Genomic DNA, 24,054 nt, shown 5'->3' with positions numbered 1-24,054 from the left:
GTTTACTTATTTTAGATAACATGTTATGTTGTGTGCAATGGCACTTATATTGATTTTTGTAAGTTCTAATATTTATTGTTTATTGCATTTTAATTTAGCAGATTCTAGACTTTTCTTTAAGTATTAAAAAACAATATAGTTTTTGTTCATCAAATATAAAAAGAATTACAAAATTAATACTTCATCAACTTTAATGGAACATGTATGTAAGAGATAATGAAATTATAGTATTTCTCAATAATTAAAGGATCGCTGTCCAAAATGTTGGGAAGCTTTTTAGGCACTAGAAAATAGATTATTTAGAAATAGATTATTTAACTTCTTAAAATAGTAAAGCACAGATTACTTAATATGGATATAATCATTAATTAATTCATTTATTTATATAATTTACTAGTGAATAAAATAAATATTTTGTGATAAAATATGATTGCAACACCACTTTGTTATTGGCCTTTCGTCTCATAATCATTGATATTCTCACATTTAATATAAAATAATATTTTAACTTATATAATTTGAAAGTTTAATTTTGTGTATAAAAGCAAATAACTAATATTTATTATGGTTTTACCAATTTTTGAATATTAGATGAGATGATTTCATAAATATTATCTACTTAAATCTGAAAATAACTAATTGTGGTAGTACTTAATAATCACAATGTAAGGGCAGAAGTGAGGTTTAGGAAGATGATAGTTTCTCACACGTGTTTCAGCAAGCAACATTATATCCTGGAAGTGCAACTGTGGAAATAATACTTCTTACTGAAACTATATGAATATACAAGAGAAAACTGGAGCCAAAAGAAAACCTAATTTAAAAGTGCAGAATTGCAAAAATTTACTGATACATTTGGAATAGTTCCCATTTGATTAGGAAAATATATTTCCATGGAAATCTTATTTATGTGAAAAAAGTTATCTCATACTACGATTACCATAAAAGCTTTCTCTTAAAAGTAGTTTGAAACTTTAGAAGGAAAGAATGGGCCAGTTGAAGCCTCCTCTTATATTTAAACCGACAGGTGAAAAACAAGATTATCTCTTACTTTTTGAATTATACACTTAATTCATTGAACAGCCTTAAACATTTTTTGAACTCTCTCTCTGGATTCATTGTGAGAGAGTCAAATAATGTTTCTGATTACAGCCATATTGACAGACCCACTTTGTGTAACATCTCTTTGTGAATATTTTCCTATTCCTTCATTACCAATGTGACTCATGATTTGAGTTGTCTTTCCCATAATAGATGGAACTTCTTCATCCACTACCATTTAATCTAGTCCTCTGTGAGGCTAGCAGTTAAGAAGCATTAAAAGTGCTATCTCTGGTCCAGGATATGCTCTCCATAACATTAACTGGCTCATGTTGGGATAAAATGTTCAGTCTTAGTTTGAAAAGGATCATGTATTAAGTAATTGCATCCCTCATACACAGAAAAGCAAATTACAGGTACAGGAGTTTGCTGAAAACAAATTTTGTGTAAAATAAGATTAAATGTAAAAAATCCAAACACATTTATATTATACACGACCTCTTGCAATAAGAACGTTGCAATAACCTGACACTTTTCCTAATTTTAAAATTTGAATAGAAAACTTTCCTCTTGGTTTTTATTTTATCCATTCAGGATAAATTCATCTTTTCAGACTCTAATTATGAGAGAAAAGCAGCCACCTCATTCAGTGTAAACACTTTGCTAATTAACATCCTTAAATAAAACTCAAGAACAAAGGTAAATTCTGACAGTTGACCAGGTATAAAGAGAAGGTGTCCATGAAATGTCTTAGATTAGTTGTTTCATTTCTTTTGATAAGGTAAACATATCAATTACATCTTTGAAACAGAGAACTTGTTAACATAACAGCATATTTACTGCTTGGTCTCTACTTTTACTTAGACCTTCCCCATGAATAATTGTCATGAGATTCTGGTGCTCATTGTGTCCTCGTGAAAGAGTTCCCCATAAAAAAACAAAACAAAACAAAACCCCTAAAACACAAGCAGGCAATGTTTAGACTTTCATCTCTGCTTTTTTAGCAGTGGTTTATTTTAAAGAGTAAAGCAGACCTTGAATTTCATTCAAATTTTGATTTTCACTAGTTGTGTGATCTTGAAGAAATTACTTACTTTTAATGACACTTGGTTTTTCTCATCTGTGAAGCCTTGAGAATATATTAACATATAAAAAAGTCTTATGAGAATGTAGTAACATAGCACCTGTAAAGAACAAATCAAGAATATTTCTCCAATGTCCACTTCCTATGCCTGGTCTATCATTCTCTATGCTTCAAGTTTAAGTTGTAAATACTCATATAACTTTTAGGCAAAATTGCTTAAGTTACTTTCTGCACTTCAAAATTTTATCATATCACTAGAAAAGATCAGTGTTCAATATAAGTTTAACAACTATTCTTTGAAGTTAATACCTATTTTAACATTTCATAATGGTATTAAGACATGTCCAGAAGCTGCTAAATATATCATCAAAAGCAACATGAAATATATGATAACTATCCAGTTCTCCCTAATGACTCATTAATTTCTCAATATAATTTTTTTCCTTCAGTATTTAGCAACAAATATTATTAGAGAATAATCCTCGAATTAGAGACCTGTGAAAAGGTATGCCTCACCCTTGCTTAGTAGGCTTTTTGTGTATAAAAATTCAAGTTCACAAAAGTTTACAGACTATTCTTTGGGGAAAAGAGATGGGCTGTGTGTGTTTTCATCATTGGATAGAGTGTTGAAATGCAGAATAATATTAAATCGGTAAAAATATATTTTTGTGTTGAAGTATTAGGCAAAATTTAAGATTCACAGAATTAAAATATCTTTGGTAGTGAAAACAGAGAGAAATAAATTGTGTCTCAGCACTGTACTTATTTCATAATGTTTATTACCTAATTTTAGAAAAAGTAAGATTGGAAGGATATAGAGTCATCTTAAAACAAGTGGTAGCTAAAACCAAAATTTAGAATAAACTGGCCAAGAATTTAAAATAGGGAAGGGAAGCAGACAATTGAAAGAAAATTGAAAGGTAACCTTGGCTTAAGAAATGAATGATCCCAAAAGTTCTACGGCTTAAATCTGAACTTCAATACCAATTAGCTGGCAGCTCTAGAGAGCTTGAGTTATGTCTTCTCATCTCAATTTCTTCAGTGTCTTCCATGTATTGCAACCCAAAACATGTTTATTGAATGCAAATGTGCTCCATTATACAGAAATCACTTGAGAATTCATTTGTTTAATGTTATATATTTGACACTCTGATAACAACAGAGGAACAAAAGATAGTCTGTTCTAAATAAATCTTACTGTGTATTTTCCAGATGTTTGTTATAAGAAGATAATATAAAGAAAAAAACAAAACTTTTTTCCAACTGTATTATGCTTAATAACAAAATACTGAGGTGAAATAAAAATATATAAAGTCTACTATGCATTTCTTACCACAGTAATTAAAATGCCTATCTTAACCAAATTTGTGTTTTGCTCTTAAATTCTTGATGTTTCTAATTTGATACAGAATTACTAAGTAAAAGCTTATTTAAGTATATGTCTGTAAAAGGTAAGCATATAAGTAGAAAACTGTAACACAATATTTAAATTTGCCCTGTTATGATGATATTAGCATTGAAATGCAAATTACTTTAGAAACATTCTTTTTAAAAGCAGTGCTAAATTTATACTTGTGCATGGTGTTTCATCAGGATGTAATCTCTTTCTTAATAATTAGAGGAAACACAGAGTTTCTGAATTTTGAAATCACTAGTAATTGATCACTTTAAATGAGAACACTGCTGTTATGACTAATGAATGAACTATTAATGTTTGTAATGAATGATATTTTGTACTGATAAAGAAATGACTATGTATGATGATTTATCATCTGGTTCTCAACAGGATACTGAAAAAAGCAAGATGATTATATATTAATTGCATATTTCCTTTTCACATGTATTAATAAAGTTTTGAAGCACAATGAGATATTAAAGTTCAGTTATACAGATATATGATGACAAATTTCTATTTAAAGATAAATTAATTTAAATTATTGTTAAAATTCTAGTGTGTGAACATTTCTAGCCAAATGTGCTTGTGCAATAACTGAGTAGCTCATTAGAGGCTACCACATTTCTACTTCTATGAGGACATCCTCAAGGGCTCTTCTATACTTTTCATCTGTAGAAGCAATTATCTCAGGATACTATTTATCTCCTATTGTACAAAGATAACTTGTGACTATGAACTATACACATAAAACTCACAAATGTATATGTATAGCACTGATTCTTTGGCTTATTACACAAATATTTTTTTCAGTGTTTAGGTTATTTGAATACGTTTGACCATTATCACCATCTGTTAGACTGTCCTATCAAGTAAACATATAGCACGTGTTTCCTTCATGAAAGTTTCTATGTTTATCTTTCCTTCTCTCTCTCATCAGCATGTATTCATATTTGACTTTCTCACCTCCTGCTACTTTCCCTATTACCAAAGAGAAAAACAACTTCATCAGACCTTTTATCTACTCATTAATTTTTATATAAAATAATAACCCAAATCATAAATAATTACCTTTTTGCTAACTGTCTCTGCTTACTTATTGTTCACACTTGTACAACCTTCAAAAAGAACAATGATAAATAAATTATAATGGCTGATTATAATTTCCAAGTAACTTTTTGCTTATCCTTGAAACTTTATGCTTCATCTAACAAGCAGAAGCAGATTTTCATTTTATTTTACATATAATATTTTTCTCTTTCTATTTAAAAAATATTTGCTCTTATCTATCTAAATTCAAGATCCCTAGTTTTAGATCCACACAAAAAATATTCTTCTACTTTTATTTTTTCCATTTGTTCTTCATTCAATTCCCACTAAAGGCAAATAATAATATTGAATGAGTCACCAAAATAATCCATATTTACAAAAGAAAGGTAAAGGTTGGAACAAAATGAAAAGTAATAAAAATAATGTTATTAAAAGCTTCACATGAATTGTTGTGTTTTTAATAATGTCATTGTTTTTGAGGCTTTATTCATCTTAAGTTCTTAATAGGAAATTAGCCTCAGAATTTAAAGATATTCTGAATTTCATCCTCAATGTCAATGTACTTCCCTTGTTGATTAATAAAATATTTATTATTTTTATCACAAGGAGTTATTGAAAACATCCAAATTCTTCTCAAGTTTTCTTTTTATGCTTTTATACTTCTCAGAGAATTATATTCTAAGTGCAAAGGAAAAAATAAATGTTCCTGTGTTGTCACCTCTCCAAAAGTTTTCCACTCTGGGAAGCAGAGAAGACCTTCAGAAGTGAGAATACCAAAATAGAGTTGAATAGCTTCCAAAACTTTATTATATAATTCTTTGAAATTTTAGCTAGTAGAATTTGGATGGTGTTTGTGAATGTGCATGAGTGTATGAATGCTCCATAGGTTACAAAGTTATTTTTAGTGTATCTTATAGGAATATTGCATATAAAAGTATAGCTATACATTAAATTTTAACTAAGATCTTAAAATTTTTTAGAGTATCAGTATACATAATGATGATGATAATTACTAGCAAGCTTTTAGAACTCATATTGTTTTAATAAATTTTCATTTATTATAATTATTTGTATATTATAGATACAAACATTGAAATTAAAAAGAGATAATAAAGTAATACCAAGTCACAATAATAAATGGGAAAAAAAAGACACAGACTTTAATTTTTTCCAATGCCCAACTATTTAATCATGAGCTGTCTCTAAAAGTCTTGTTCAATTTAATTCCACAAAATAGAAAATTTGGAGTATGCAGACAAGGAAGAACAAGTTTCTGTGTCAAGTTCTGAGCTCATTTTTTCCTGTTTCCAAGAGATTTTTGTTTAGCTTCATATTGTTTGTTATGCCTAGCATAAATTTTAAGTCAATAAAAAGAGAAACAGATTTTATTAAATGCACTTACATTTCAAAGTTTTTCAGTTCAATATCAATTCTACTATGTGTTAGTTTGCCAAAAGAGGGATACATAAGGCCTGATGAGTTTTGTAAGAAAAGTGTTTATGCATCTGTGTACAGATAGGCTGAGACCTCATTGGCGTCAGCGGTGAGACTACATATATAGTACAGGGTTTGGTAGCATTTCCTGCCTCAGGGGGAAAACTTCTGTTACCTTGGCATTTAGACAATAGGACAGGGAGGGTGGTGCTGACTAAATCACACAACATTCAGATATGTGAAGGAGAGTGACTAACTGGCAGGAAGTCCCAGGGTCAGGGAGGTAAAATGTCAATCAGCATGCTCAGGTGGAGAGTTACAGGAACTGCCCTGGTACATAGTCACCTAAAGTACAACTTGGCTATTTGAGGCTTTTGGTAAGAGGCCCAGGACACAAACCTAACGCTATGGTTTTGCTTAGGTGTTGACTAATTTTCTCTAATACAACAGTTAGTTTTCAAAGAGATTAAAGTTCACCACATTCAGTTAACAAAGACAAATCAGCATAAATAATCTAAGATAAATTTGATACTTTAATACTTTAAGTATAAATAGTTGAAAAATACTCAAAGTTTGTAAGTGTATGCTAAAACTATATATAAACATAAATTAATATAAAATGTCTGAAACAGGAGTCTTTAAAAAAGGACTATTTTTGCTGATTTATTTCCCCAAAAAAAGTTTATATAAAAAAGTACTCTCAACAGTGTCAGCAAATGTTTATATTGTATAATTTAGTCAGAAAAATTAGAAAGTACAAAGTTCATATTTTATTTTATGCTGATTATGTTTTGAAGAATTAATAAATAAAAGCACTGTTTGTCTGGAAAAGTTGGAATACTTTTCCACATATTTTAGTTCCTTGAAGAGGTCAATATCCAACCTATGGAACTTGCCAGTGATTCATTAAAGAAAGTATTACAGAGTACACTTGACTCTCTGTAGGACACAGTTACATAATATAAGTATAGGAACATAGCAAATAGGAAGGAGATGTAAAAATTAGCAAAGATAAATAAATAATACCCAGCCATTCCATGTGGCTAAAAATAAGCATTTTAAGAAAATGCAATTCAGCAAAGATAATCAAAGTCAATGTTTGATAAAATGCACAGAACAAAGAAATAATAAAAACATAAATATTTAATGGGGAGGATATATTTGGAAGGCATGGATGCTAAGGATACATGGACTAATGCACACAGGAGTTTAAAAGAAAGAAAGAGAATCTCTGTACTAGAGATTGTCTAAAATTGATATAAGCTCTGTTTCTCTGAAACAGAAAGTTTTATTTTTATGTCTCTCCCTGTCCAAATATGGGCAAACTATATGCTCACCCTGCCATGTGCAACATACTTTAATGAGAAATGATCATACCAGTTAGGATTTCCTGATTTTGACATTTAACCAAATGGTCTCAATGGGAGTTTAGAATGATATTTTACTGTGTTCTACTACAGACTATTAGCATGTGATTTATAACTATTCACATTTTATAGTCTATTTTCATCCAGCTTCTTTTTTCTTCTTCTTCATTTTTATTAATTTTAATGGGGTGACATTAATAAATCAGAGTGCATATGTTCAGAGAAAACATCTCCAGGTCATTTTGATATTTAATTATGTTGCTATCATCCAGCTTCTTTAAATTGTTATTTTCTTTGTTCTAGTTTCCCCTGTTTAGTCTTATTTATATGAACATTGCTGGTGTGTCCATGCTTAGCTTTGATTATCCTCACATTACTCCATATGCTATCCATTCTTAGCTAAATCTTATTTGAGCTTTATACATATACATGAATTCCCCTAGTCTCAAGATAGGTTCTGTAAGTTTGTATATTAGATTCATTCTCTAAGAAAACATTATCTCTTGGCTTTTAACAGAAGTAGCTACAGAGATAAATATAAGTGGTTATTTTATAATTTAAATGTTTTTATTATTGAAAATAACAATTATACAAAAAAGAATACTTCAATAAACAATAAGAATCTATAACAGAGTTGACATTGATTAACTCATGGTTCATTTTTACCTTCACTCATTCATTATTTCAACCACTTACACTAAGTAGAACCTCAATCCAACCTCTTTCCAATCAGTGTTAAAATTTATCCAAATGTCTTATGAGTTTTTAAACAATTTGCTTATATTTCAATGTGTAAACTGATAATGCCCAATTCATTGATAACATACTTATGTTAGTTTTACATGTTAACCAATATAAGAACTTTATATTCCATTTGTATCCAACTTTAGATAGCTGAATCAAAATAAATATAAAGTCATAATATTTTAAAAGGCTAGTATTGAACACTCTTATTACAAACACTTGACTGAATGTTTGGATAAATTTTCATTGGCTTTTAAAATCAAAATCATGGCCCTGGCCGGTTGGCTCAGTGGTAGAGCGTCAGCCTGGCGTGCAGAAGTCCCGGGTTCGATTCCCAGCCAGGGCACACAGGAGAAGTGCCCATCTGCTTCTCCACCCCTCCCCTTCTCCTTCCTCTCTGTCTCTCTCTTCTCCTCCCGCAGCGAGGCTCCATTGGAGCAAAGATGGCCCGGGCGCTGGGGATGGCTCCTTGGCCTCTGCCCCAGGCGCTGGAGTGGCTCTGGTCGCAACAGAGCCACGCTCCGGAGGGGCAGAGCATCGCCCCTGGTGGGCAGAGCGTCGCCCCGCCGGGTGGATCCCGGTCGGGCGCATGCGGGAGTCTGTCTGTCTCTCCCGTTTCCAGCTTCAGAAAAATACAAAAAAAAAAAAAAAATCAAAATCATATTTCCTCAGTCTATTGTTACATGCAATTAAACACTTGAGGTATGGATTCTCCTCAGAGATGTACATGAAAATGACAACGCCTTCTTAAGTTCCAGTGTTGCTATAATAAACCAGAGTTAATGATAGTATAGAAGATGATACTATAGATATTATGTTCACTCATAAATTTTAGAAATTGTTTTCACAAATTCTTGTGTCTCTTAATGGCAAGTCAAGTTTTCAAATGCTCATGTTTGATTGTTTCATAGACTAGCAATATGATTATTTAGTATAAATAAGAAGATAGTTTGAGATACTTTTAATTTTTCCACTCCAGGTACAGGAGTTTCATTTTCTATTAATAACAAAATGATATTTGAAAATATAAAAATTGTTGGCATTGGAGAAAGGTTTGATTATAAAAATTATGGCTGAATAAATTAAAGAAGTTGAAAGTGAGATGTGTTTAGTAAAAAAAAAAAAACCTTAAAAAACTTCAACTATGACATGATTGTTTCCAGCTTCAAAAGTAGCATGCATATTTTGAAATTGAGAAGATATTGTATTTAATACGTATTCTATGTAACAGTGCTGTGAAACAGCACTTTACTACTAAACAATAGGAGTGTATATTAACATCTTGTTTTACTCAAACATCATCATCAAAGTCCATTTCTCTAGCTCACAGCACGTGTCTGACAGGTGAAAATTAAAGAATGAAGAAGAATCAATACTCTGTGTATCTAAGTGCTAACCCATACTTTCACTATTAAACTACAAATATTTTCAAGTGTATAACAATGTTTATACAGTGATAAAAGTTTGATCCTTGACAAAGTCAAACGATTTTTTCACATTTCAATATTTGAAACTTTCACTTCCAAAGCCAGGACTTTAACACTATACCCAATTAAGTTGCTTGCAAAAACATCTGCCATAGTCAACAAAAAGTAATGAGATATATTTATCAGAATAATCATAATATTGTGTGTGTGTGTGTGTATATATATATATATATATATTTAACATAGATCCTTAGTAAGGAACAAAGTAGCATTTAAATCTTATTATTTGGCCTTTAAAGCCTATTCTCTTTTTGTTAAATAAAAGTGAAACACCTGGAATCCCTAACAAGTTGTTAAAAGAAGAAACTTATTTCAAAGAATGCACCTAGTTCTAAAAGAGTAAAGGGCACATATTTTGCTAGTATTTATAATTGATGAAGGATGTGGTAAAAGACAAAATACCATAAGTATCAATGATTTAAAAAAAGGAAAAAGAGAATCAAATTATTCTGGTCAGTCATGTGTAGAAGAGTGTTATTAATATTGCACATGCAACCCAAGGACTATCTTTACAGGATTCTTATGTTACTCAGATTTCAGAAACACCTCAAGTCATAACAGTTAGAAATAAATTAGCCATAGAACATCACAGAGCTCATTCTATGTCATAGTCACTTCAATTTTTCTGGGAGCAGATGTATGAATGATCTTAACCAGAAGGCCAGAAGAATAGTCTATTTCAGAATTCTTGACAGCTATTACAATTTCAAAAAAAGAAACAAAACAGATACCAATAACAGATGGTCTAAAAGTTACTGTGCACATTTTATGTACAATTGTACTAAACACCAGGGTATAATTGAAACGACAAGCAGGAAAGAAATATTAAAGCTATAGATCAGATAATTTTGAATGCATTTCATATTTCTGAGTTTCATATCCTGGTACAAAAATGTAAATATGCTGCATAATAAATTGATAGTTTCCATATAATATATTTAATTTTGTAAAATATTTTGTTACCCCACAGGTTACCTATTTTATCTTGAATTATATAACTTTCATTATATTTTGTATGTTTTATCACTATTCTAAACTACAGTTCTAAGTTTCTACATAGCAAATTGCATACTTAAGTAATAATTTAAATGGCATTAATAATAAGGAGACTTAATTCAAAATCACAATTTGTATGTTTGACTGCTGATTTAAGAAATATATATGTAGTTAAAAGAGAGCCAGTACAGATCCAGTATCACATAGCACTTATGAGCTGCTGATTCTACAATGAGAATTTTCTCAGAACCGCCAGGTTTCTCGTCCTCCCTGAAGTAAACTGGGGATTTAGGCTTCCTTAGCTCTCTGTTACCCTCTGACTGTCAGACACCCAACCTCACAACTAAAGCCTTACCTTTATAAAAGTAGATCTCTTTGTTGCTAGGATAAGTCATTGACATTGCCTACTACCACAACCAGAAATGTCATTTAATAGTATTCTTGATAAAAAAAAATCATAAGCAGATATATCTTTGTAAAAAGAAATAAGTTAGAGGCCCTGGCCGTTTGGCTCAGTGGTAGAGCATCAGCCTGGCAGGCAGGGTTCGTTTCCCGGCCAGGGCACACAGGAGAAGTGCCCATCTGCTTCTCCACCCCTCCCCCTCTCTTTTTTCTGTGTCTCTCTCTCTCCTCCCACAGCCAAGGCTCCATTGGAGCAAAGTTGGCCTCTGCCTCAGGCGCTAGAATGGCTTTGGTTGCAACAGAGCAACATGCCAGATGGGCCGAGCATCACCCCCTGGTGGGCATGCCGGTTGGATCCTAGTCGGGTGCTTGGGGGAGTCTGTCTGACTGCCTCCCCGTTTCCAGCTTAAAAAAAAAAATAGAGAAAAGGTCTTAGAAGAAAAAAGTGAGGGAATAATCCAGAATAAATGATTATATTAGACTGCCAAAAATATTTAGAGGTCCGATGGTGAATATATCACCATTCCTAAAAAAAATAACAACTTAAAACTCTTCAATGGATAACAGTATAAATTTCTAGAACAGTAATTTTCTACCTTCTAGATGAATTATTTTTTTGCCTTTAAATCTTTACCTCTTTAGGTTTTGATCCATATATATATATTTCAATCTTGTCACCTGAATTTATCAATATTGCTATAGTTCTTATAGAGATCTAAGATTGATAAAGGATTCTAATATTAAACTTTCACTAATAATAAATTAATTTCTCTCTCTCGATGCAAATAATATTTATTACATCTTCTATAATTTAATATACGCATAAAATACACACATATAAATATATAGAAACATGTTTTTCTGCCATCAAATACCCTGAGTATTTAACTCATTGTTTAAACTTTTAATTGCTATTTTATGACATTATGTATTAAAGTAAATCTTAATAAAATCAAAATGTTATGGTATATCAAAAGTTATGTTTTAGATTATAAAGTGATTGAAATGAATTATATCTTCTTAAAAGATATAATAGTCTTAAGTGTCTTTTTTATCTTTTTATGTTTAGATACTAATTTTTCTAAATAAAAAGCTTAAAGCTAAATATATATCATTTAATAACATTTAATCTTACTTAAATATGAAGATATTTAAATTTCTGTAGTAACATATTGGTTAACTGTTTAAGATAATTCATTTAAAATTTTAATAAAAATAAAGGGAATTAAATTGAAATAAATAATATGCTTTAGGTAATTTTTAAAAAACATATAAAGCATACCAATAATTTTACATGCAATTAAAAAACCACAAAATTATTTTGACTAATCTGTTGGCTCTTTCATTTGATTATCATTCATCAAAGTAATTAGAGATTAATTAATGTATTTATTTAATACATATATAATGCTTACTGCTTTTCTTTCTCATGGTTAGAAGAATGCACAATAATTTTATTTGGTTGATTTCCTCTTATTAAATGTGACTGGCTTACAGGCTTTTATTTTCTTCTTGATAGGAGAATATACCTTTTAATTATACACACAAATACTTTACTTCCAACATGGCTACATCTGAGCAAACTCTGAACTAATATTTTTAATATTTTTCATACTAGAAAGTAATGAATGTCTTGCTAGTCAATGACTTTTTATTAACAAGGACACATTGTCATTATAAAACCAAAGACAGACTGTGTAAGTATTTCCCAACCAATTCCTTGTTAATAAAAGAATACAAGACATAACAGATGAATACTAGTAGTTTCTGGCTAAGTTGGCCTTCCAGCCTATCTCAGTCAATATTTTCTCATCCTTATTCAGCACACTAAAATTATTCTTGTTCAGAATATTATCTCTAATTATGCCCTACACAATAAAGACCAAAGTATAATGCATCAGTTTTCATGTTTATAGATGCCTCATGGTTTTCTTTATTAAAGAAAAAATAAACAAAACCCTACAGAGAAATTTTGATAAAAAATTACTCATCCATTTTATAATCCAGTCAAATTTATACTGGGATTAATTCTGTTATACTTTTTCATTGACTCTGTACTTTCTAAGGTCATTGAGATGCCCTGATAATTTTTATAGTGCCATTATTCCTTTTTATTTGAATACTTGTTACATTTCCCTCAATCCAAATATGCACAATTTAACACAACACTCTGACTCTTTGTCAGCTCTGATTTGGAGATAATGACTTTACAACATATCATATCCTAAGATTACATTCGAGCACAGATTCTGATTGGAAGAAATATCACCATGCTGAGGGCAATGGTTTTGGGGATTAAAATAATCTTACTCATTTATGTATAAAGTACATGTATCTGTACAGTATGTATCAGATACATAATTAACTGTGGCTCTAAAATTTATTAGGGGGTTGACTAGGTTATATCTTTTTCTTAAAGAGCAATGATGAAATAAATTAAGAACACTAAATTAGCATTACAGTTACTTATGCACAATATTGCTTTTTGTGTTCTTTCAGATTGACAAGCTTGAGAACTTGTCAATCATCTAGAATATGTATATAGTCACATATTTGCTTCTGTGTGGATCCAAAATATCACCATCATTTGTTTTGGTATCTTACATTATCAAAACATCAAAACTGCATTGATTCAACTAGTTTTATTCTTAGGTTTAAGAGTGTTGCTGAATTAATTAATTGGGTTTACTTTCTCTGAAGAATTAATTGAGTTCATTGAAAATGGTCGATGAGCCTGACCTGTAGTGGCACAGTGGATAAAGCGTCGACCTGGAATGCTGAGGTCGCCGGTTCAAAACCCTGGGCTTGCCTGGTGGGGGCACATATGGGAGTTGATGCTTCCTGCTCCTCCCTCCCCCTTTTCTCTCTCTCTCTCTCTCTCTCTCTCTCTCTCTCATTCTCTCCTCTCAAAAAATTTAAAAAAAAAATTAAAGCAAAGAATTAAAAAAAAATCTTTAAAAAAAGAAAAAGAAAATGGTTGATGAGCCCCTAGAAAGTTAGTTAGCTCAGACATTTAAGAACATTGTCCCAAAACAACAAGGTTGTTTGTTTGCTTACAAAAAGGGACAAATATATGTTCACGGAAAATCATGTGACCTTGGGTGATGGGCACACAGCACAATCATCTGTTCACATGCTATAGTAACACTTACTTCAAACATATGTAGTCTTATTGATCAATGTCACCCCATTCAATTTAATTCTCTAAATAAATATTTTTTTTTAATTTGAGGAACACATAATAAAGTTTGCAGATGATGTTTTGTTGAACTGTGCCCTGAAGCCTATGTAATTTATTAACCAATGTCACCACAATAAGTTAAAGAAAAGAAAATAAATAAATTAATTAAAATAAAATATTAAAAATGGAATGGTTATTTAATCATGAAGTTTGGGAAGTTGAAGAAAATCATATGGAAATAAAAAAAAATTAAATACCAAGTCAGATGGACTAAGAGAGGTTAAGAAAGAGAGGCAAACCTTAATAGAAGTACTGACAATCTGGATGCTTGAAGGCAAAATAAATAAAAATATTTAGTCATTTAGAATTCATAAAGAGAATTTTGTGGAGCTAAAACAAAATTTCCTTGCTGTGAACTGTTATTAGGGACCAAATATTAAAATATTAATAAATCTTTAAAGTATTACTAACCCATCAATTATTTTTATTAACATCATTGATCCAAATAGTATAACGGTTCTTGTAATAAAAGTTCTGGTACAAAACAGGCCAAAAATCTTTGACATTGAAATATAAATTTTCAGTTTATCTAAATTGGGAATGTTAGGAAAATCTTTGATTTCATATTGAGTTTCTTTTTAAAGAGAGTCAAGAAGCACAAGGGACAGTGAATTCTAGAGACTCTGAGGCAGATGCTTAAACAGCTGTGCATTGAAATGCTGTTCATTCCCAGGTGTAGCACAGCATTATGGATCTGGAGGCAATCTCTCTTTGTTCAATCAATTCCCATTGTACTAGCTTGGTCTTAAATTATGCATTTGGGAAAACAAGTCTTATTACAGTGAGGGGGGAGACCATGTGATAATTTCTATAGCACAACCTGAGACTCACTTTTGACATATAATTTATTTCTTCCTGACATGATGATATTTGGAAAATTACCAGCGACCACGGAACATGTGCATTCAATATAGAAAAGACAGCTGCTAGGCTATTCATTTTCATTGTCGCTTCAGAATCAAGAAGAAATAGTCAACCATCATCTAATATGTAAAGGACAGAAACCTATGTATATTTTCAGAAAAAAAAAAACAGGATTTAAAAAAGTTGTGTTCTCTTTACTCTTGTTCTTGTGAAATATGTCCTAGATTGTTGCTATAAATGACTTATAGGCATTACCCAACTCCTTTCCTCCCCTACCCCAAGCCATTCTGCAAAGACTTCCACAATGCAGTTTCTAAATCTCAAGCCTCCTCAAAATCTTGCAGTAGTTCCCACATTATACAGAGTTAGATAAAAGTTTACACCGATACCTTCCGCAGTATGATTGTATCAATTTAATTAGATTTATCTGGCCTTTCTTCCTTAATAAACACTGCTTGAACTAAATAGTGAACTAATTTCTAACATAACACATATTTCATTCTGTTCAGACCAATATTTCTGTATTCTCAAATATCTACACTATACTGTCATTTTTCTGACCCATCCATCCTAGTCTCACACTATCAGATAGAAGCTTTATGTAGTATATGCAATATGACATTTGACATAAGCAAGTAGTTTATGACTATTGGTTTTATTTTTTATCTACTCTTAACTAATTTCAGGACTTGCTTAACTTTACCATTTACTTTCTTAAATGTATGTATTTAATCATTTATTTACTAAATGTTAATCATTTTAGAGTAAGTGCCTAACAAGGAATCTGGTACATATAGAGAGTTAGAGATGTTGGGTAAATTGAATTGGCAAGTTACTGGATAAACATGTAAGGAATATGTGCTACTTTTCACCTGCATCATCTGTCTCCTTCCTTGTGGATGCCAGTGAAGTACAAAGTCATCCAGACACTGATAAACTTTAGGATCAATTTATGCTCCAAGAATGTGAAAATTGAAACCTAGATGGAAAACACAACTGGTTAGAGCATCATTCTGAGCCCAGGTATTTCTGGTTTGACATAGGTTAGGGCACACACAGTAAAAGGTTGATGTTCCTCCCTTTCTCTCTCTCTCTCTCTCTCTCTCTCTTTCTGTCTCTCTCATTCTCTCTCTTTAAAATCAGTCAATAACAAAATTTTAAAATGAATATAAAAATTTCAGATAATAAAGAAAGGTACAGTATTTCCTTTATGAGTTCTTTTAGAGGTTTTATAATTCTATATTAACATGATCTTAACTAACAATGATATGCCCACAATTATGTTTTACATAAAATAAGAAAGGCAGAGTTCTCATAGTAGAAACCAGGATATACTGGAACAAGGTCTAAAGGGAGGACTTTACTAGAGAATTAACCACAAATGTTTCTGCTTAATAGCTTCTGCTTAAAGAGTTCATGGAATAAAGGTAGGAGATATAAAGAGAAAGTTGCTGAAGAATTTAAAGAAATAGACAATCTCAATTTGGCAGTCCAAGCATAAGGAAGTTTCAGTCAGAAATATCAGAATACACAAAGATAATTATGGTAGTGATTCTTTAAATATACTTTCTACTGTATGTAAAAGAATCCTGAATCAACTAGTTTTAAAAATATTATCTCAACTGAGAGCCCAGAGATACGGTGGACATCACATTTTATTTTTATGTTTTAGATTTTTGCTAATTAATTTTTTATTATATATATATTTAAAATTACAGTTTACAGTCAATATTATTCAGTATTAGTTTCAGATGGACTACATAGTGATTAGAAAATTATGTACTTTAGAGAGGGTCCCCGCAACATTTCAAATTTCTTGATTCAGCAGCTCAAATATGTTATCAGGAACCACAGCTCTTTCTATTGCTCTGTTTTCTATTTAGTATAATGGTGTCAGACTAAGACTGGTTCACTCACTGCATGGTCCAACAATTTATCAAAAGCATTCACTCTTTTCAAAAAATTATGTATAGTATAAGCTCTACTTACGTATGATTTTTTAGGTTGATTTTGAGCATTCATTATGCATGTTTCCCATTAGTTACTTGCTCTTAGAAACAATGTTGAGGCTTCCACACACTACTGGTCTAGTAGCTCAAAGGAGTGGGTAGATGTGTACTAGCAGCAGTTAAGGTCAAGAAAATTGAAAATCCAAATGATTCTGATGCTTCCCCAGGTTGGAAACTAACAACTACACATCAGTGACATGGGCACTGTACACAATTGCTCCTTTCTAGTACACACTTTTGAAATGGCAGCAAAACCTGTTCTAAACATCCACTGGCCCCAGTCCATTAGCATACAATCCATCTTTCTTGTTGAATTGCTTATCGCTTTATATATAGTGTATTCTTTCTAATGATTTCAGTTAGAAAACATATTTCACAAGAATTTGCCAAATAGTCTGTGTCCCTAAGAAATACAGAGACTTCTACTTGTAATTTTTCCTTCTTCATTTTAAATTTCAATGTTGAGAAAGTATCAAACTGAGATGAAAGAATTTTTTTGAATTATTTTTATAATATTTTTATGTCCCCTGTTTAACATAAAATTAATTTATAATTGAATTTTTTAACATTATTACTATAAATAAAATGAAAAATAAATGCTCATCTTTATGAGGCATTTAAAATGGATTCCTCAGTTTATTACATTATTTAAGTAATTCCATTTACCATTCAAAATATGTCTGTTATTTATTTCTATCTTCAATCATTTGACCTTTGTCTTTGACTCAATTTCTTCCATGTGTTGTTTTACAGATTTTAATGGTATAAATAATGATAATTATATAAATCAATTAAGATAGTCATTACTTTAAAATAAAATATAAACATAAAGTCATCTAGAAAGTACTAATGTCCAATGAAATACACATACTGAATGATACTTAAATTGAATTGCTGACTTGGATATCAAAATAATGAAAATAAAATCACTATTCACCATTAAAATAAAATACAATAAATGAGAATGCTAACATAATTACTAATTTAAATATAAGTTTATATATTTATGTTTACATTTAATATATATTTATATTTATGAAAATGCCAATGTAATTACAAATTTTCATCTAAGCAACTTATCACTGTTCAGTGTAGCATTGATGGATAGTAATTTCACAAACACATGTGAGTATGAGGTCATTAGGAGCTAGATCCCCATACAAAGTGTTCTACTTGTTATAGCTTCATACCAGCGTATTCCCAATCCAATCCTATTTTCATTACTCAAAACATGACAGTAGAGTGAAGAGGAAATTCCCAAGCCAGAATTCAGAATCCTTGTATGACCTTTTTACATATCCTTTTTGCTTGTCGGATTTTTTATCTCTATAGTTGACATGTAAAATTTATGGTCTGTAAATGTTTTTTGTATTTTTTTTTGTTTTGTTTTGTTTTTGTTTTCTACTTTAAGACTCTTGCAATTAGTTTAAATCTTATCTGAGATGTAAGCAAAAGCTTCAAACTTGTTTTATCCTGAAACAGGGAAAACAAATATTTTTTGTTATAATTTCTATTGCTCGAAATACATCACAAGCCAGTTAACAATGATATCAGAAATAAGTTACTGTTCTACATATTTTTGCATCTATTGGTTGATTCTCGTATGTGCCCTGACTGAGGATTGAACACACAACTTCAGTGTATCAGGATAATGTTCTTACCAAATAAGCTGCCCAGCCAGAGAATTTTAGGTTTTAAGCCTGCTCTTAAAATCTAAATTTTATAGAGACCTAATTTTAAATTGTCTTTATATTTTATTTTATTTTATTTTACTACTATGATGCAATATAGTTTCAGTTTTTCTTCAAATTAAATGTCTATATTTTATGGATCATGGCCACCACAGTAATACCTATAAAGAGGTATGCTGAAATAGGAAGAGAGATGTTGATGTTTTGATTAAGATGATAAAAATGCTGGTCATACTTGCTCACAAAAATTAGGCGATCAGGGAACGTGCAGATACTCCAGTACTTTCAGCCTTTTGTATAAGGCATTTTCACTAATGAAATAAAAGTTGGTTTTGCATCTTATTTGCATAATTAAACAACTTTCTTTGACGGTCAGTTGCTTTTCTGATGTTTATGTTTAATAAAAAAAATAAATGCTTCTTTTTTTAATACTTCTTTTTTTATCGCTTCATATTCATTTTGAAATATCCCCTAATTTTTGTGAGCAGTATATATAATCCTCATTAGTAATATTTATGAGTAGTGTTTATTAGTACAATTAGTAATATTTAATGTGAACTAATATGTTAATTATATACTAATAAATTTGCTTAAAATTGTAACAAGTTACTTGAAGCATATATATAATAAATTCTACAATTGTAGAGAAATAGTTATAAGATGTTATAAAGTTTCAGTGATTCTAATACTTAATTTATTTGAGCAGAAAATTACCAGACTGAAGTCGACTGGGAGAAGGACATTATAAGGACAGAAGAGATTTCCCCCTACACACCAAAAGTAAACAAAAAACTTTTTCACTGTCTTAACTACAGGGAGCTATGAAAATCTACACATTCTTGACTAAAACTAAAACTAACCAAAAAATAAGTTCAGAAAGAATGAACCCTTATCTTTCCTACCTTAACAGAAGTGTTTGAGAGACATGCAGTCAACCAGGACTACTGTGTTCAAGTGAAAGAAAGTTGAAATAAATTAAGACATTGAAATGATCAATTTGGGAAGCAGATGGAACTGACCTTTTAGATGAATAGGTACAATGATACAAATGGTATTATTCTCTTGCTGTCAGGTCAAATACATCTCACAACTGATAGCATCATTCCCTCTGACCAATTTATTCAATGATTGGAACCCTGGCCCTAGGTATCTTCAGTCTCATCCTGTGAGATGACTGTAATCACAAAGATGTTACTTTGATTAGCTAGCTTGAATTGTGAACATATCCTTGAATCGAGGACTGTGTTAAAGGAAATGTAGCACTATGTTGGCAGGAGATGGAGTGATATAGTTCCCACCAATTATCTACTATTGTATGTTTAAATAAAGACAATTATCAAAGAAAGCTATTGAGGATAACAACATAAGAATTATCTACTATAAATAGGAAGACTTCATTATGAGAAAAAACAAATTATTATAAAATAATCACCTCCCAAAAATTTATGTAGAAGTAAGTTACTATTATAAAATGAGGTTCTTATTATAGAAGTTCCAATTAATACCTGATTTTGAAGTTGTAGATTAATCTTTCAATTTCAAAAGCATTTATTACTATTAACTATTTTCTACAGCTATTAAAAATTATATTTTTGATGTGGATTAGTAACATTTTATTCTTTAATTTTTAATTTAAAAAAATTTTCATTGTTTCTTAGGTTTGTTCTGTTAGCCTACCCTAAGTAAATTATCAACACCTGGTTCAGAATTAGATTATCTGAACTCTAATCACAGTCTTGTGATTTAAAAACTTTATCTTTGTAATCACCAATTTTTCATTTTCCAATCTACCACATGTTGTACCTCCAAAGAAAACTGATAATGGTTAATTAAATCAAAGGACAGAATTGAAATGCTTAGACCTGATGGACAGACATCACTAAATTAAAAATATGATATTTTTAAATCTTCGCACATTTTATTTTATTTATTTTTAAGGGAAAAGAAGGGAGATAGTGAGACTGCCTCTCACCTGCACCCCAATCAGGATCCATCTGTCAACCCTGTCTGGGACCAACGCTCAAATCAACTGAGCTATTTTTAGTGCCTGAGACTGACACACTCGGACCAACTTAGCTATCTTCAGTGCATAAGGCCAATGCTCAAACTAATCCAATGGATGATTGCTTCCCTTATGAGTTCTGGCTGGAGATTGAACCCAGAACATCCGTATCACAGGCCAATGTGCTATCAACTGAACCAGCTGGCCAGGACTTACTTTACACATGTTAAAATTACACTCAAGCAGGAAGCATCAAATCCTATATGTGCCTTGACCAAGCAAACCCAGGTTTTTCAACCTGCAATCTCAGTGTTCCAGGGCATTGCTTTATTCACTGTGCCACCACAGATCTGGGTAGCAGGTCTATTTTTTAATGATACTGTGAAACATATTTAGGAAAAAATGTCCCATTGAAAGTAGATTATAACAAGGGGTCAAATTCTGCTTCTAGAAAGATGGAATAGAGATATGTTTCCTATTTCTTCTCCTAAGTACAGCTAAAAACCCTGGATATAATATATATATACAAAATAAGCATTAGAGAACTGTAAAAGTTAGAAAAAAATGAAATTTGGCTACAGGACTCTAGACCCAAGACTAATTAGTGATAGGTTTCCTGTTTTTTTGTTTGTTTGTTTGCATTTTTTCCTGATTTATTAAAATATTATTGACATATAAAAAATAAAAGTTTAACATTTTCAGTATGATTATTAGATGTATATATTGCAATAAGGTTAGATAATTCCTTCCCACCTCAGATAATTATGATATTTTTGTATGTGGTAATAGATTTAAGGTTTAATCTCTTCATAACAAGAGTAATTATATATAATGTAGTATATTATACTTTATGTTAACTATATTCACTATGCTGTGCTTTAGATTCCCAGATCTTATTTATTTTATTAGCTGAGACTTTGTACCCTTTGAACAATATCTTCTCATCCTCCCCCCAGGACCTGGGAAAGCAACATTCTAGTCTATATTTTATGAGTTCAGTGGTTTTAATTTCATATAAGAGGAAGTCAAAAAGAAATCTTCCTTCTTCAGATTGTGGCAATTTTAATCTACCCCTAAGTATAATCATTGAAATCTATTATTAGGAAAAAATGTAGTAGTCAAAGAGGAAAATATTTAGTGGATTTAGATTCTGCATATATGTGAGAATATACAGTTCTTGTCTTTCTATGTCGAACTTATTTCACTTAGCATAATGTCTTTAAGGTCCAAGATCTGTTGTCATAAAGGACAAGCTTCCTTTCTTTTTAATGGTAATATATATATTCTTATTACAAGACAGGATTCTGTTTCTTTTTTTTATTATTTTTCCATTATAGTTGACATTAAATATTATATTATTTTCAGATGTACAGCTTAGTGGTTAGACATTTATATAACTTCCAAAATGATCCCACCATACAGAGTTATTACAATATTATTTACTGCATTCCATATGCTGTACTCTTTTGTAATTGCAAATTTATGCTTCTTAATCCTTTCACCTTTTTCACTCAGCCCCCCTACCCCTTTTCCATCTGGCAACCATCAGTTTCACAAGACATAATTTCTTGTCATTTTAATGTAAATATTAAAAAGAAAACAAAGATGATTACAGATGTGAAGCATATTTTCATGTAATTGTTGGTCATATGTTTCTTATTTAGAAAAAAATGTTTATTCAAGTTCTTTGCCCGTTTTGTAATCATATTTTGTTTTTGTTATAATTCTATGAGCTTATTGCATATTTTGTATCTTAACCCATTATCAGATAGACAGTTTTCAAATATTTCACTTAATTTAATAAGTCACTTTTTTACTTTGCTGATCATTTCTTTTGCTGTGCAGTAGTTTTTTTTGTTGTTTTTTTGTTTGTTTTGTTTTTTTTTTTGCATTTTTCTGAAGCTGGAAACAGGGAGAGACAGTCAGACAGACTCCCGCATGTGCCTGACCGGGATCCACCCGGCACGCCCACCAGGGGCGACACTCTGCCCACCAGGGGGCGATGCTCTGCCCCTCCTGGGTGTCGCCATGTTGCGACCAGAGCCACTCTAGTGCCTGAGGCAGAGGCCACAGAGCCATCCCCAGCGCCCGGGCCATCTTTGCTCCAATGGAGCCTCGGCTGCGGGAGGGGAAGAGAGAGACAGAGAGGAAGGCGTGGCAGAGGGGTGGAGAAGCAAATGGGTGCTTCTCCTGTGTGCCCTGGCCGGGAATCGAACCCGGGTCCTCCGCACGCTAGGCCGACGCTCTACCACTGAGCCAACCGGCCAGGGCGTTTTTTTTAGTTTGATGTAGTTGCAATTGTTTATTTATACTTTTGTTTTGTACTTTTGGTATCATATCCAAGAATCTTTACCAACATTAATGGCAAGAGGCTGTTCCTTATATTCTTCTAGTAGTTTTACACTGTTGGGTATTATATTTAAGTGTTTAATTAAATGAATTAATTTTTCTGAGTGATGTAAGATAAAGGTACAATTTCATTCTTCCACATGTGATTATCCAGTTTTTCTAACTCCCTTCACTGAAAAGATTGTGCTTTCCTCATTGCATCTTATTGACTTCTTTGTCAAATATTAGTTGATTTTATATGAGTGGGTTTATTTCTGTTTTCTCTATTCTGTTCCATTTGTTTGTCTATTTTTCTGTCAGTACCATATAGGTTTGATTAATATAGTTTTGTAATAAAGTCTGAAATCAGGCATTGTGATACTAAAAACTTTCTAATTCTTTCTTAGAATTCCTTTGACTGCTTTGTATCTTTTGTGGTTACATACAAATATTTTTTTTAATTTCTATTTCTGTAAAAATGTCATAGAAATTTTAATAAGGATTGCATTGAATTTATTAATGTCTTTAAGAAGTAAGGACATTTTGACAAAATTAATTATTTCAATCCATGGATATGAGATATTATTCAATATTTTTTTTTCTTTATTTTCAGCTATTGGTTAAAATAATTCCTAAGAATTTTTTTATGTTATTGTAAATGGGATTTTTTCCTTTATTTATTTATTTAATTTATATTTTATTTTATTTTATTTTTTAGAGGGAGGGATAGATAGGGACAGACAGACAGGAATGGAGAGAGATGAGAAACATCAATCATCAGTTTTTCGTTGTGACACCTTAGTTGTTCATTGATTGCTTTCTCATATGTGCCTTGACCATGGGTCTTCAGCAGACTGAGTAAGCCCTTGTTTAAGCAGCAACCTTGGGTCCAAGCTGGTGAGCCTTGCTCTAACCAGATGA

At 31.2% G+C, this 24,054-nt stretch overlaps 1 non-coding gene across 1 annotated transcript; it reads right to left on the bottom strand.

Moving 5' to 3' along the window:
* Positions 1 to 21,798: 21,798 nt before the first annotated feature.
* LOC136379272 (small nucleolar RNA SNORA29) lies at positions 21,799 to 21,935 on the bottom strand. Its single transcript, XR_010746750.1, has one exon. It is a non-coding gene; the product is annotated as a small nucleolar RNA SNORA29 (small nucleolar RNA).
* Positions 21,936 to 24,054: the final 2,119 nt, after the last annotated feature.

Source organism: Saccopteryx leptura, chromosome 7 (assembly GCF_036850995.1).
Source record: "Saccopteryx leptura isolate mSacLep1 chromosome 7, mSacLep1_pri_phased_curated, whole genome shotgun sequence".
Classification (NCBI taxonomy): domain Eukaryota; kingdom Metazoa; phylum Chordata; class Mammalia; order Chiroptera; family Emballonuridae; genus Saccopteryx; species Saccopteryx leptura.
This window is presented reverse-complemented; position numbering and strand designations above follow the sequence as displayed.